Genomic DNA, 10,350 nt, shown 5'->3' on the forward strand with positions numbered 1-10,350 from the left:
GACTAGTGACAGACTGTCCCACTCGGAAGTCAAGTTGTAACAGGCCGCACTGTCTGGTAGTGACAGAATGTACCACTCGGAGGACAAGTTGTACCAGGCTGATCTGTCTAGTAGTTATAGACTGTCCCATTCGGAGGACAAAGTATACCAACCACATTGTCATAAAATAATAGTTGCATAACGTCCCATTAGACGGACAGGCTGTTATATTGTATAAACTTGTATATATAACTTATATATATAATATAAGAGTTCATACTTACTTTGTATCGGCAAAGAGCCCGTGTATATATTTTGGTTCATTATGCATAACGTAGATAGTTGTAGTTTTTAGTATTGCCGTATTGTTTGTGAACAACTTGGATCAAAGCATTAACTGGAACGGACATATGGGATGTAAACGTCTTGTTACACGTTACAGTCTGTTTGCCTTTCATTTTTAGCCATGGCGTTGTCAGTTTACTTTTCGATCTATGATTTTGACTGTCTCTCTGGTATCTTTCGCCCCTCTTGTAATTCATACTGCCCTTTTCGTGTTTATGGGAAACTGGTACTTTCAAAATTCAAATCAACGATTCGGATACTCGGTTTATTCTTAGATTTATGAGTTAATACTTTTTCATGGTAAAAATCCGATAGAAAGTCCGTTGTTTGTTTTTTGGAAAGAGGCAAAGGTGGAATATACGAAAATCGGATCAAAGTTAAGTAAATGGCGATGTTAAAAATTTTTTTACAAGAGGTTGCATACGCTCACCTGGTTAAAATATAATGCAATCGTTCATGTTTTTTATTTGTTAATCTGATAAGTTTCGCTTTTGTAGATCTTGTTTCTTATTGTTTACAGTTTATAGTTTTGATTGAAGTTTTCGAAATGGGCGTATGACATTTGCGCCGATTTTGAAAATATTCATTCTTTCATTTGCGCCGATTTTATATTTGCTCCTAATTATGTTTACACGTAATAATACCATTGATAAAATCTTGACGTTATAAATGTTGTTCATTTATGTTAATTTTGATTCATATTTTTCTGGAACTTCGTTGTAACACGATGGACATATTGCACACTGTAACGAGCCAAAGAAGGCCATACATATTAGAAGGTTAGTGTCCTGAAACATAACAGCATATCTTACAAATGTACCCTAAAATCGTGTAAAGCCAGAGTCACCACGGATTCTATTATAAAAACACAGAACGAGCATAATCATGTGGCAGATGTCCGAAAGACAGAGGCTAAAGAACTATGGGTACGGTCAAGGAAAAAGTCTGGAGATGTATCTTGTAGGCCTTCTTCCACCTCCCCATGGTGAGCAGGGGACGAGAGTTATATACATGTTATGATTGACAATTCATTAAATTTGTAACGAGCTCGATTAACAAATTGACAACGTATTTGTCGATTTAACTGTGATGAACACTTTTGCTATTTACAGTCGACATGTACGGTAACCTCTCAAAGTTTTGAAATTCTACAAAATGCAAAAAAAAATATGGTTATTTCATATTCTAAGAGAAAAATTCCAGTAACATATCGATTCAACTTTCAAACCAAAATTGAAATCTTTAAACTCGGCAATCTAACGCTGAACTTCGGTAGTTTTGAGAGCCGACCTTGCTCGAAAGATTATATCAATTTACCATTTGTGCCATATTTAATTCTTTTTTCTTCTCTGCATTAGTTCCACTTTCAAGGCGAATACTATCTCTTTTCCATAGGACTATATATTCTCTTAGCAAAAGTTCATTTGGAAACCTTGTTAAAACAAAGCTACAATGTATCATTGGAAGACATTTCTTAATTTCGTTAAGAACAAATACTTCTTCAAGATTGATTAATACTAGTATTCCATTTTGAAGAATCTCTTCATGCATAGCATCCTTATGGGTCGATAAGCGATTTCTGCTACATAAACTAGTTTTTAAGTTATTATTATGATGTTCAGTTTATAACCTCTGTATCAATAATACTTTCTGCTTAAATATATATAATGGGGATAATGGTCGTTAAAGGGCAATACACCTTTTTAGGAATCAATAAATGATAACGACCATTTTACGCAATTGTTCTGCTGATTTTCCTATAATTTTAAAGCTTTTTAATACAATTATTAGTCTTCTTTATAACAAAAAAAGAATATAATAGTAAAATAAGAAGATACTTCTAAATTGGTTGTCCGACTTTACCGCAAGTATCATGGTTAATAGACTTTAATCTGTTCATCAAATGTATTCCTTCCTTTTTACTCTACCTGATTGGATTGTGCCTCTGCAACTGAAAGTTTGGGGTCATGTTATTTTACCACTGTCTGTCTTTCCGTCTTTCCTTTTGTTCGTCCTATTATGGGTATATTCAGATTCTAGATACTTTTTCCTGCAAATTTAATCTAAGGAAAACACTGGACACTTTTAATTTGCAAAACACTCATTTGCAAATCCGCCGCCGCCTCAAACAAGAGCTACAATATCATGTATATAACCAAAATGTGCAGAATTACATGGGATTCAATAATTTCATTGGGTTTCTACAGTTACTTTCATATTTATTTTGCAATTTGAATTATAAAAACATGGGATTTTCAATATCCCATGGGACAGGGCAAAATCCCATGGGATTTACCATTATCCCATGGGATTTTTTTTTGTCCCATGGGATTATTGTAGTCCCATGGGATATTTGTTGTCCCATGGGACAAAAAAAATCCCATGGGATTTTTATTATCCCATGGGATTTTTAATATCCCATGGGACAAATTAAAATCCTATGGGATTCTAATTGTAAATATATAGATATAAATAAACAGTAATGTGTATGTTACAATGTATTCTATTTGGTAGTAAATTATTATAAGATGAATCTTTTTAATTGAATATCTTTTTTTCTTGGGAAATGTTAATTTAGCATATTGTTCTTTAACTGTTCAAAACTAAACTTTTAAACAACAAAGCAGATAATGTAAGTATCAATATATGTTTATTCATGAATTATAGAATACTTTCTTGAAACACAATTATTTGCCATTTGAATCAATAAAAACTCTATTGTTAGGCTTAACATACTAGTAGCTATTTAAGTAAATCTATTTTTTTTCACAATATCTCGCAACACAAAACATTAATAGTTTCTTATCATCCAGCATTGTTTGATGGTATAGTCCACTTTTTGGACATTCAGTACAGAACTTTGACATTATTGTGGTTTCAATATTTTTTTGAATTTAAAACAACTTCAAATCATTGACTGAGTGATGAAAATAATAACTGATCCAACTTTTGTCTTTGAATTTATTCTGGTCTTGTTTCTATGTTTTCTCCATTTATTCTAGGTGGTGAATTTCAATCCTTCTGAAAAAGAACCAATAAAATCTAAAGTAATGGATTATACAAAATTGTTTTCATACATGTAGCAATAATATGATTTTGAATAAAAATAGCTATGCGGTATGGATTTTACTGATTGTTACAGGTTGTCCAGTGTCATCAGTTGCTAACGGCCTACATCCTTTGGTCTCTGATGGAGGGTTGTCACATTAGCAATATACCACATCTTCCTATTCTAATACCATATAACAATCAATTAAATTATTCTTCTTTATAACATTTGGGTATTTTCCCAAGTTATATACATAATATATATATATATATACTTTAAATTCGGAATTAATGGGATTTTTTTTTTATTGCGAAAAATGCAACAGAGTTGTAGACGCACTAATTTAAACTCGCATTATGAAATATTTTATATGGATTAAACAGGATTTTTCTCAAAATCGTAAAATTTAAAATCGCATTTAAGTCTAAAATGACAGAATCGCAATAATAAATGCACACAATAATTTATGAATTTACAGTATAAAGATCATGTTAAAACTTTAGACAACTATAATAACATTCCATTATTCACAAGAATTTGCAATATATTATACAAAATGCAGACAACAGAAACAATATTTCTTTAAGCTTTTGAAGTTCAGACAGATTTCAATTTGTGTTTTATTTCAATGAAAAAATACCTTGAACTCTTTGAACATATTGGAAATTATAACATTGATACAAAAAAAATATGTATGTTTTATCCTTATTTTTTGTGTTGTTGGCTTGCTGTCTCATTTTAATATACATTTAAACATACATCAATAATCGTCTTCTTTATTAAAGAATCAGAATCAGAATAATTTATTATAGTGTCACATACCAATATAAAACACAATGAATACATATAATTACATAATATGCAATTAAAAATTATTAAATATTACAATTAAAATATTGGTACCCAGCCAAATTACTGACTTATGAGACACTTTAAAGATATCACACATATGATAAAACAATTAAAACTAATGTACTAAAATATTACTATACACAATACCTTCTTCGATAAAACATTTGGTATACAGTTTTAGCTAAAAATGGTTGAATAGCATCATTTGACATTAAAAAAATAAATTTTTCCTGTAAATCAAGATCTTTAAAAGAATCACAAATATCACCAGATTTTTTCATTAAATCATATCTTAAATCTGCATAAAAATCGCACCCTAATAAAAAATGTTTTTCATCTTCTACACAATTATCTGTACAATATATACAAGTGCGCTCATTTAAAGGAATTTTTGGCTTGGTGTATCTACCCGTTTCAACTGCAAGTGGTAAACAGCCACTTCTAAAATTTGACAAAACACGTCTATGCTGCCTGTTACGAACTAATTTTACATAAGAACTAAATTCTAAAACATGTTTATACTCTCTATAAATACGTAATTTATTACCATTACATTGATTTCTGTCATTAAACAATTTTTCAACCCACTCATTTTTATCTTTTTCACATAGTTTAGATTTGATATCTTGCAGTTTATGCTTAATGGAAAAAGTATCATTAATAACATTTTCAATACCTAAAATTTGTGCTTTCTTTATACAATTTTTATCCCATGACCTAGAACAATCCTTACTCCACATATGAACCTTATACGTAAGTCTTGTATCATAAGCTTTGCTCACTCTAAGAAATAGACGAAAAGTTTCCAAAATTTCTGCTGATTTCGTACTTGTAAGTCCCATATCACCTTGAATGGCTATATTTGACGCATTTGAAGCACTTCCTAAGAATAACCGACATGCTTTGTTCTGTATAACTTGTACCTCTCTCCAATTTGTATGTCCCCATATTCCAGAACCATAGTATAGAACAGGCTCAACTACCGACCTATATAGTTTCGTAAACACATCATAAGTCATTCCACCACACGAAATAAATTTAGCATATAAGGCTGAAAGTGCTCTGCTTGCTGATTTAGTAATTTCTCGTACTGTATGTTTATAATCCAAAAATTCATTCAAATGTAGTCCCAAATATCTGTAGGATGAAATATAATTAACTGAAATATCTCCGCATTTAAATTCAACGGCAGATCTAGCAATGTTTTTATTACGGTAATGAATAACTTTCGTTTTTTCTGTATTTAGAGTCATTCTCCATTTCCTACACCAGGTGTTTAAACAGTCCAACATCTTTTGTAAATTCTGCTCATTTGGAGCTATCAACGCAACATCGTCAGCGTAAAGAAGAATAGATACATTTAAGTCACCAATATCTACACCAGCATTAAGCGAGCGAATGTCCTCAGCAAGATCGTTAACATATATAGAATACAAAGTAGGAGACATTTTACAGCCTTGTTTCACACCGTATTGAACCGGGAAAATATCTGTCAAGTTGTTTCCTAATTTTACAGCACTTTGTGTCGCATCGTAAAGAGACTGAATTGCTTTCAGAAATGTTCCGTTAATACCCAATTTCATCAGCTTATACCACAACATGTCCCGATTTACATTATCAAAAGCCTTCTTCGCATCCACAAAGCACACGAAAGAATCTTTCCTTTGTAACTTTCTATTTTTAATAATTGTTGTAAGTATATATAAATGATCCAAACAGCTTCGGTTACGTCTAAATCCATTTTGTTCTTCTGCTAACATGTCATTTTGTTCTAACCAATTTGTCAATCTTTTATTCAAAATATCCGCATATATTTTGCACGGCACTGATATTAATGAAATTGGACGATATTCAAGTGGATTAAGGGGGTCCATTTTCGGTTTCGGAATCGGAGAGATCATACTCGTTAACCATTCACTAGGAACGTGCCCTTCTATGAAACAAAACTGAATAATTTTAAATAGCAAGTCTATACACGTGTCATTTCGTAAAATCTCACCCGGTATCTCATCAATTCCCGCGGATTTACCTTGCTTAGCTCGAAAAACGGCCTCGCGTACCTCATCCCTTTCTATAGCTCTATTTAGTTCAGTTGTATCAATATTATTGTCATTGACTAAATTATTCCTATTTTGAAGTTTGTTTTTAATGTCCTTAAGAAATTCATCATCATACGAACCATTTATATCAGCACTGTTGTACAGCTTTTCGTAGTCTATTTTCCATTTTTCTAATACAGAGTCAATGTCACTTGTAATTTCTCCTGTTTCTGATCGAATTTGAAAAGTTTGTCTCGATTTGCGATCATTGGCAAGTCCTAATTTGCCTATAGACTTCCAAAATTCAGAAGAATTTTGTTCACCAAGTTTTTGAAGTTTATTAAAAGTAAAAATGGGATATTTTTGATTTTGATATCCCAAAACATTATAGTTCTATCAAATAACTTATTACCAAGTTCAAAAACACCAATGTGTTTGATATTAATTTTAAGACATGTATAAATGTTCCAGACCATATCAGTATTCGGATCTTACTTTTACGGTCCAGAACTTACATTCCCACCATATGTGTATAGTCAGACCATTTAAGTATACTTGTACTGTCTGGTACCAGCTCGACCAAACCTGTGTTTTTATTTTAACTGCAATTAAACTTTTTGTATTAATCTATTAAAGATTTCAGTTATGTTGATCTGTACTGTACATTTGTTTTTAATAAACTTGACCAACTTTTTAAAATTGGGCAGACTGTATGCATACAGTCCAAATACTTGTATGTTCTGGAACATAAACATGATTAACAAGCATTTGGCAGGATGTCATGCTAAAATCCCATTAATATTAGTACTAAATTTTGAGTATATATATACATGTAAATCCACAAGTTACTTACTGAAATTCATGGTGAACACTCACCAAAAACTTACAATTTAGAGGAAAGACTGGAAAGATGAATGCACTAACACTATCAAAACAGAGCATGAAACTTACCGAAAAACAAGATGTTTCACATTTATCCAAGAGCAGGATAATTGAAAAGTTGTTTTTTTCTTTCTCTGCTGTCCATCATATAACCTTTGAATTCATTCATGCAAAATATGAAAATCTGCAAAGGTAAGACCTAGAACCTCAACTTATCCACATTTTGAATTTTGAACTGCATACTTGTCCTTTTCATCTTGCTGACAACCTAAACATAAAAAAATGATAAAAACATAATTCTAGATTGACTTTGTGTTTTTATTTTTGTTGGTACATGTACAAATAATTTTCCCAAATTTAAAACGAACACATCATCACCAAAGAGGAGGTCATACTAACCTCCGAAATATTTAAACAAACCGAAATTATTACTTGATTAAGATCTTGTAAATCAATGGCATAGATACTCTTATTTTTGAAAACTTGATGTCTATTGCATACTTATATTCCTTTGTACGAGAGTATGCATATTAAGATAGACTCCATGGACTTTAATGTAAGCATGATTAATTTTACAGTCACTGACAGTTTTTCAGCTCTATGTCTACATTTTGAGAGAATCTTGCAAAACTGTATACATTCTGATATTCAGAACTTATTGTGAGGTTTTTATTAATGCAACTGAAAGCTGTATCTCGTTTTCATTTCTGATACATATTTTTAAGCTGAAGACCTGTGCCGAATTTTTCTCACTGCATTGAAGACCCATAGGTGACATTCGGCCGTTGTCTGCTCTTTGATTGGGTTGTTGTCTCTTTGTCAAATTCCCAGTTTCCACTTCCATGACTTCCCATTTTATAGTATGTGTGCTGATTTTTCTTAAATTACAATATTCAATCATGCAATTTTGTCCATTATTGAAAATACGATAAGCAAAAATAAATGCACAAAAAAATTAACATTTTTATATATATGTAATGTAAAAGACTTTTTTTAAATTCAAGACAGTTGCCTACACTGTTAATTTCCTTGTTTGATTTCATATTTTTAAAGCCTTTATAGCTAGCTAGATGGTATGCCGGGGCGGATCCAGCCATTTCAAAAAGGGGGGGGGGTTCCCAACCCAAGACAAAGGGGATGGTCCTATATTCATTTGATTTGTTTTATTGTCTCATTATCATACAAGAATATATATGGTTTGAGGGTGGGGATCAGGGATCCTGAAATTTTTTCACCTAACCACTGGATGACAGGGGATCTCAACCATTTAAAAGTTTCTCAAACATGTGGGGGTGGGGGTGAACCCCATGGACTCTCCCTATATTTCCTTTGATTTGTTTTATTGTTCTATACAAGAATATATAAATATGGTTTAGGGGTGGGGATGTTAACTGTTTACAAGTTTTCAAACTAGAGGGGGTGGGACTTCACTCTTATTTTATTTCATTATTAATTTTATTGTCCCCGACAAGAATATATATGGTTTAGGGGTGGGGATCTGGATCGTTCACAAGATAATAGCACATTCTCAAATTGAACAGGGTGGGGTAACCCCCTAAGACCTCCTTTTAATTTCATTTGATTTGTTTTATCGTCCCATTCAAAAATATATATGGTTTAGGGATGGGGATCTGGACCGTTTACAAGATAATAGCATATTCTCAAACCTCCCATGGACCCACCCTCCCTTCTTTCTTCCCCCCGAAATACCTTTTAATAAGCCCCAATGCACAGATAGTTCACAGTATTTTCCCTTGATTTACACTAAAGAATATACACTATACAGGTGTAATTTTTTTTTTAAAAGATAATACAACTGAAGACCACCATGACCACAGTGGTGGATCCAGAATTTTTCATAAGTGGGGCCCACCGACTGCCTAAGAGGGGCCTGCTCCTGCCATGACTCAGTGATTCCATATATAATCAACTAATTCTTTTCCCAAACAGGGGGCCCTGAACTCCTGATCCCCCCTTTATTTTCCTCATTTCAATCACCCTGATATAAATTTAGTTTTATCACTTACAATAGGAATGGTTTGAATTCCCCAATAATTCTTATATACCATTAATATCAACATATTTCATTGTTGATAAATGAAAGGCAAAAGTTTTCTATGGGTAGAAATGGATAGTGGGAAGCTTTCAGATTCACACCATGCCGGTGGCTGTGTTCAAAGTGCTGGGTTTTTATGACCCTCGTTGTTTGCGGACTAACTATTTAGGCCTGTGGTGGATAATAGTGTGCGTGCATTAATCTTCTATACCTTCTTAATCAATATATTCAAATACTGACGGTAAGTGTAACTGTTGTAATGATGTATCAATGTCTTTTTGAAATCACCGTGCTATTTACATGTGGGATCGAGAATGCAGGGGAAGGAAACTTGTCAATTATGTTTATTTCTAAGCCAAAATAAAATGAGCCGCCGTAAAATTAACCTTGGGTTATATCAGTGCATTAAGGCTCGTCTCGGATGGTTGTCTTTTTTTCTGTCTTCTTTTTTTAGTTATATTTTTAATAACTTACACTTTTTCAACATTATTCTCTTTCTTTCACTATTCTTTATTCCTTTTTTTTCTTTGTCCTTTGTTCTCTATTCTGTTAATTCACATCCATACCCTCTTAATATGTGTATGTGGACTTACTGTAGTTTATTTTTTAGTTCTGGCAGAGATATTAGATACAATATATATGTCTCTGGTTCTGGTTTTATGCGATAAGTCAATTTCTTTTTCATGCAGTGTCATGAAATATAATGGTTATATGCATATCAGCCAAGATTGTGCGCAACATTTTAATAAACAATTCAACACTATATACACGTTATGTGAATTTTATTGAAAAACGATGAAGAACATGAATTTGGCAGCTAGTGACCCTTAAACAGGTAAAGTTCAATTAACAAATTCTGATCTACTGGCATTCAGCACCAAATTACTTACTTGCTGTATATTGATAAATGTGATTGTATATTGTCAATACCTCAACATCGAGAATACGTCATGTGAGGTGTTGGTCGCTACGTTTAATACGGGGTCAACGGTTGCGGCTTCGAGACAGAGAAAAACATCCAGGTAAAAAGTGTAGAATTTTGTTTTTGAAAATTTGAGTTGTAAATTTTCCTAAAAAGTAATTAATTCCGTTCATCTAGTTGTAAAATTTCCTAAAAAAAGTACTTATTTCCGTTCATCTATTTTGGG

General features: G+C 32.4%; 1 long non-coding RNA gene across 1 annotated transcript; it reads right to left on the reverse strand.

Annotated features, from left to right (window-relative positions):
- Nucleotides 1-3,109: 3,109 nt before the first annotated feature.
- Nucleotides 3,110-9,516, reverse strand: LOC134683578 (uncharacterized). Its single transcript, XR_010101059.1, has 3 exons — nt 9,414-9,516; nt 7,216-7,414; nt 3,110-3,345 (listed from the first exon to the last, which is right to left on the reverse strand). It is a non-coding gene; the product is annotated as an uncharacterized LOC134683578 (long non-coding RNA).
- Nucleotides 9,517-10,350: the final 834 nt, after the last annotated feature.

Source organism: Mytilus trossulus, chromosome 9, assembly GCF_036588685.1.
Source record: "Mytilus trossulus isolate FHL-02 chromosome 9, PNRI_Mtr1.1.1.hap1, whole genome shotgun sequence".
In the NCBI taxonomy this organism is placed as follows: domain Eukaryota; kingdom Metazoa; phylum Mollusca; class Bivalvia; order Mytilida; family Mytilidae; genus Mytilus; species Mytilus trossulus.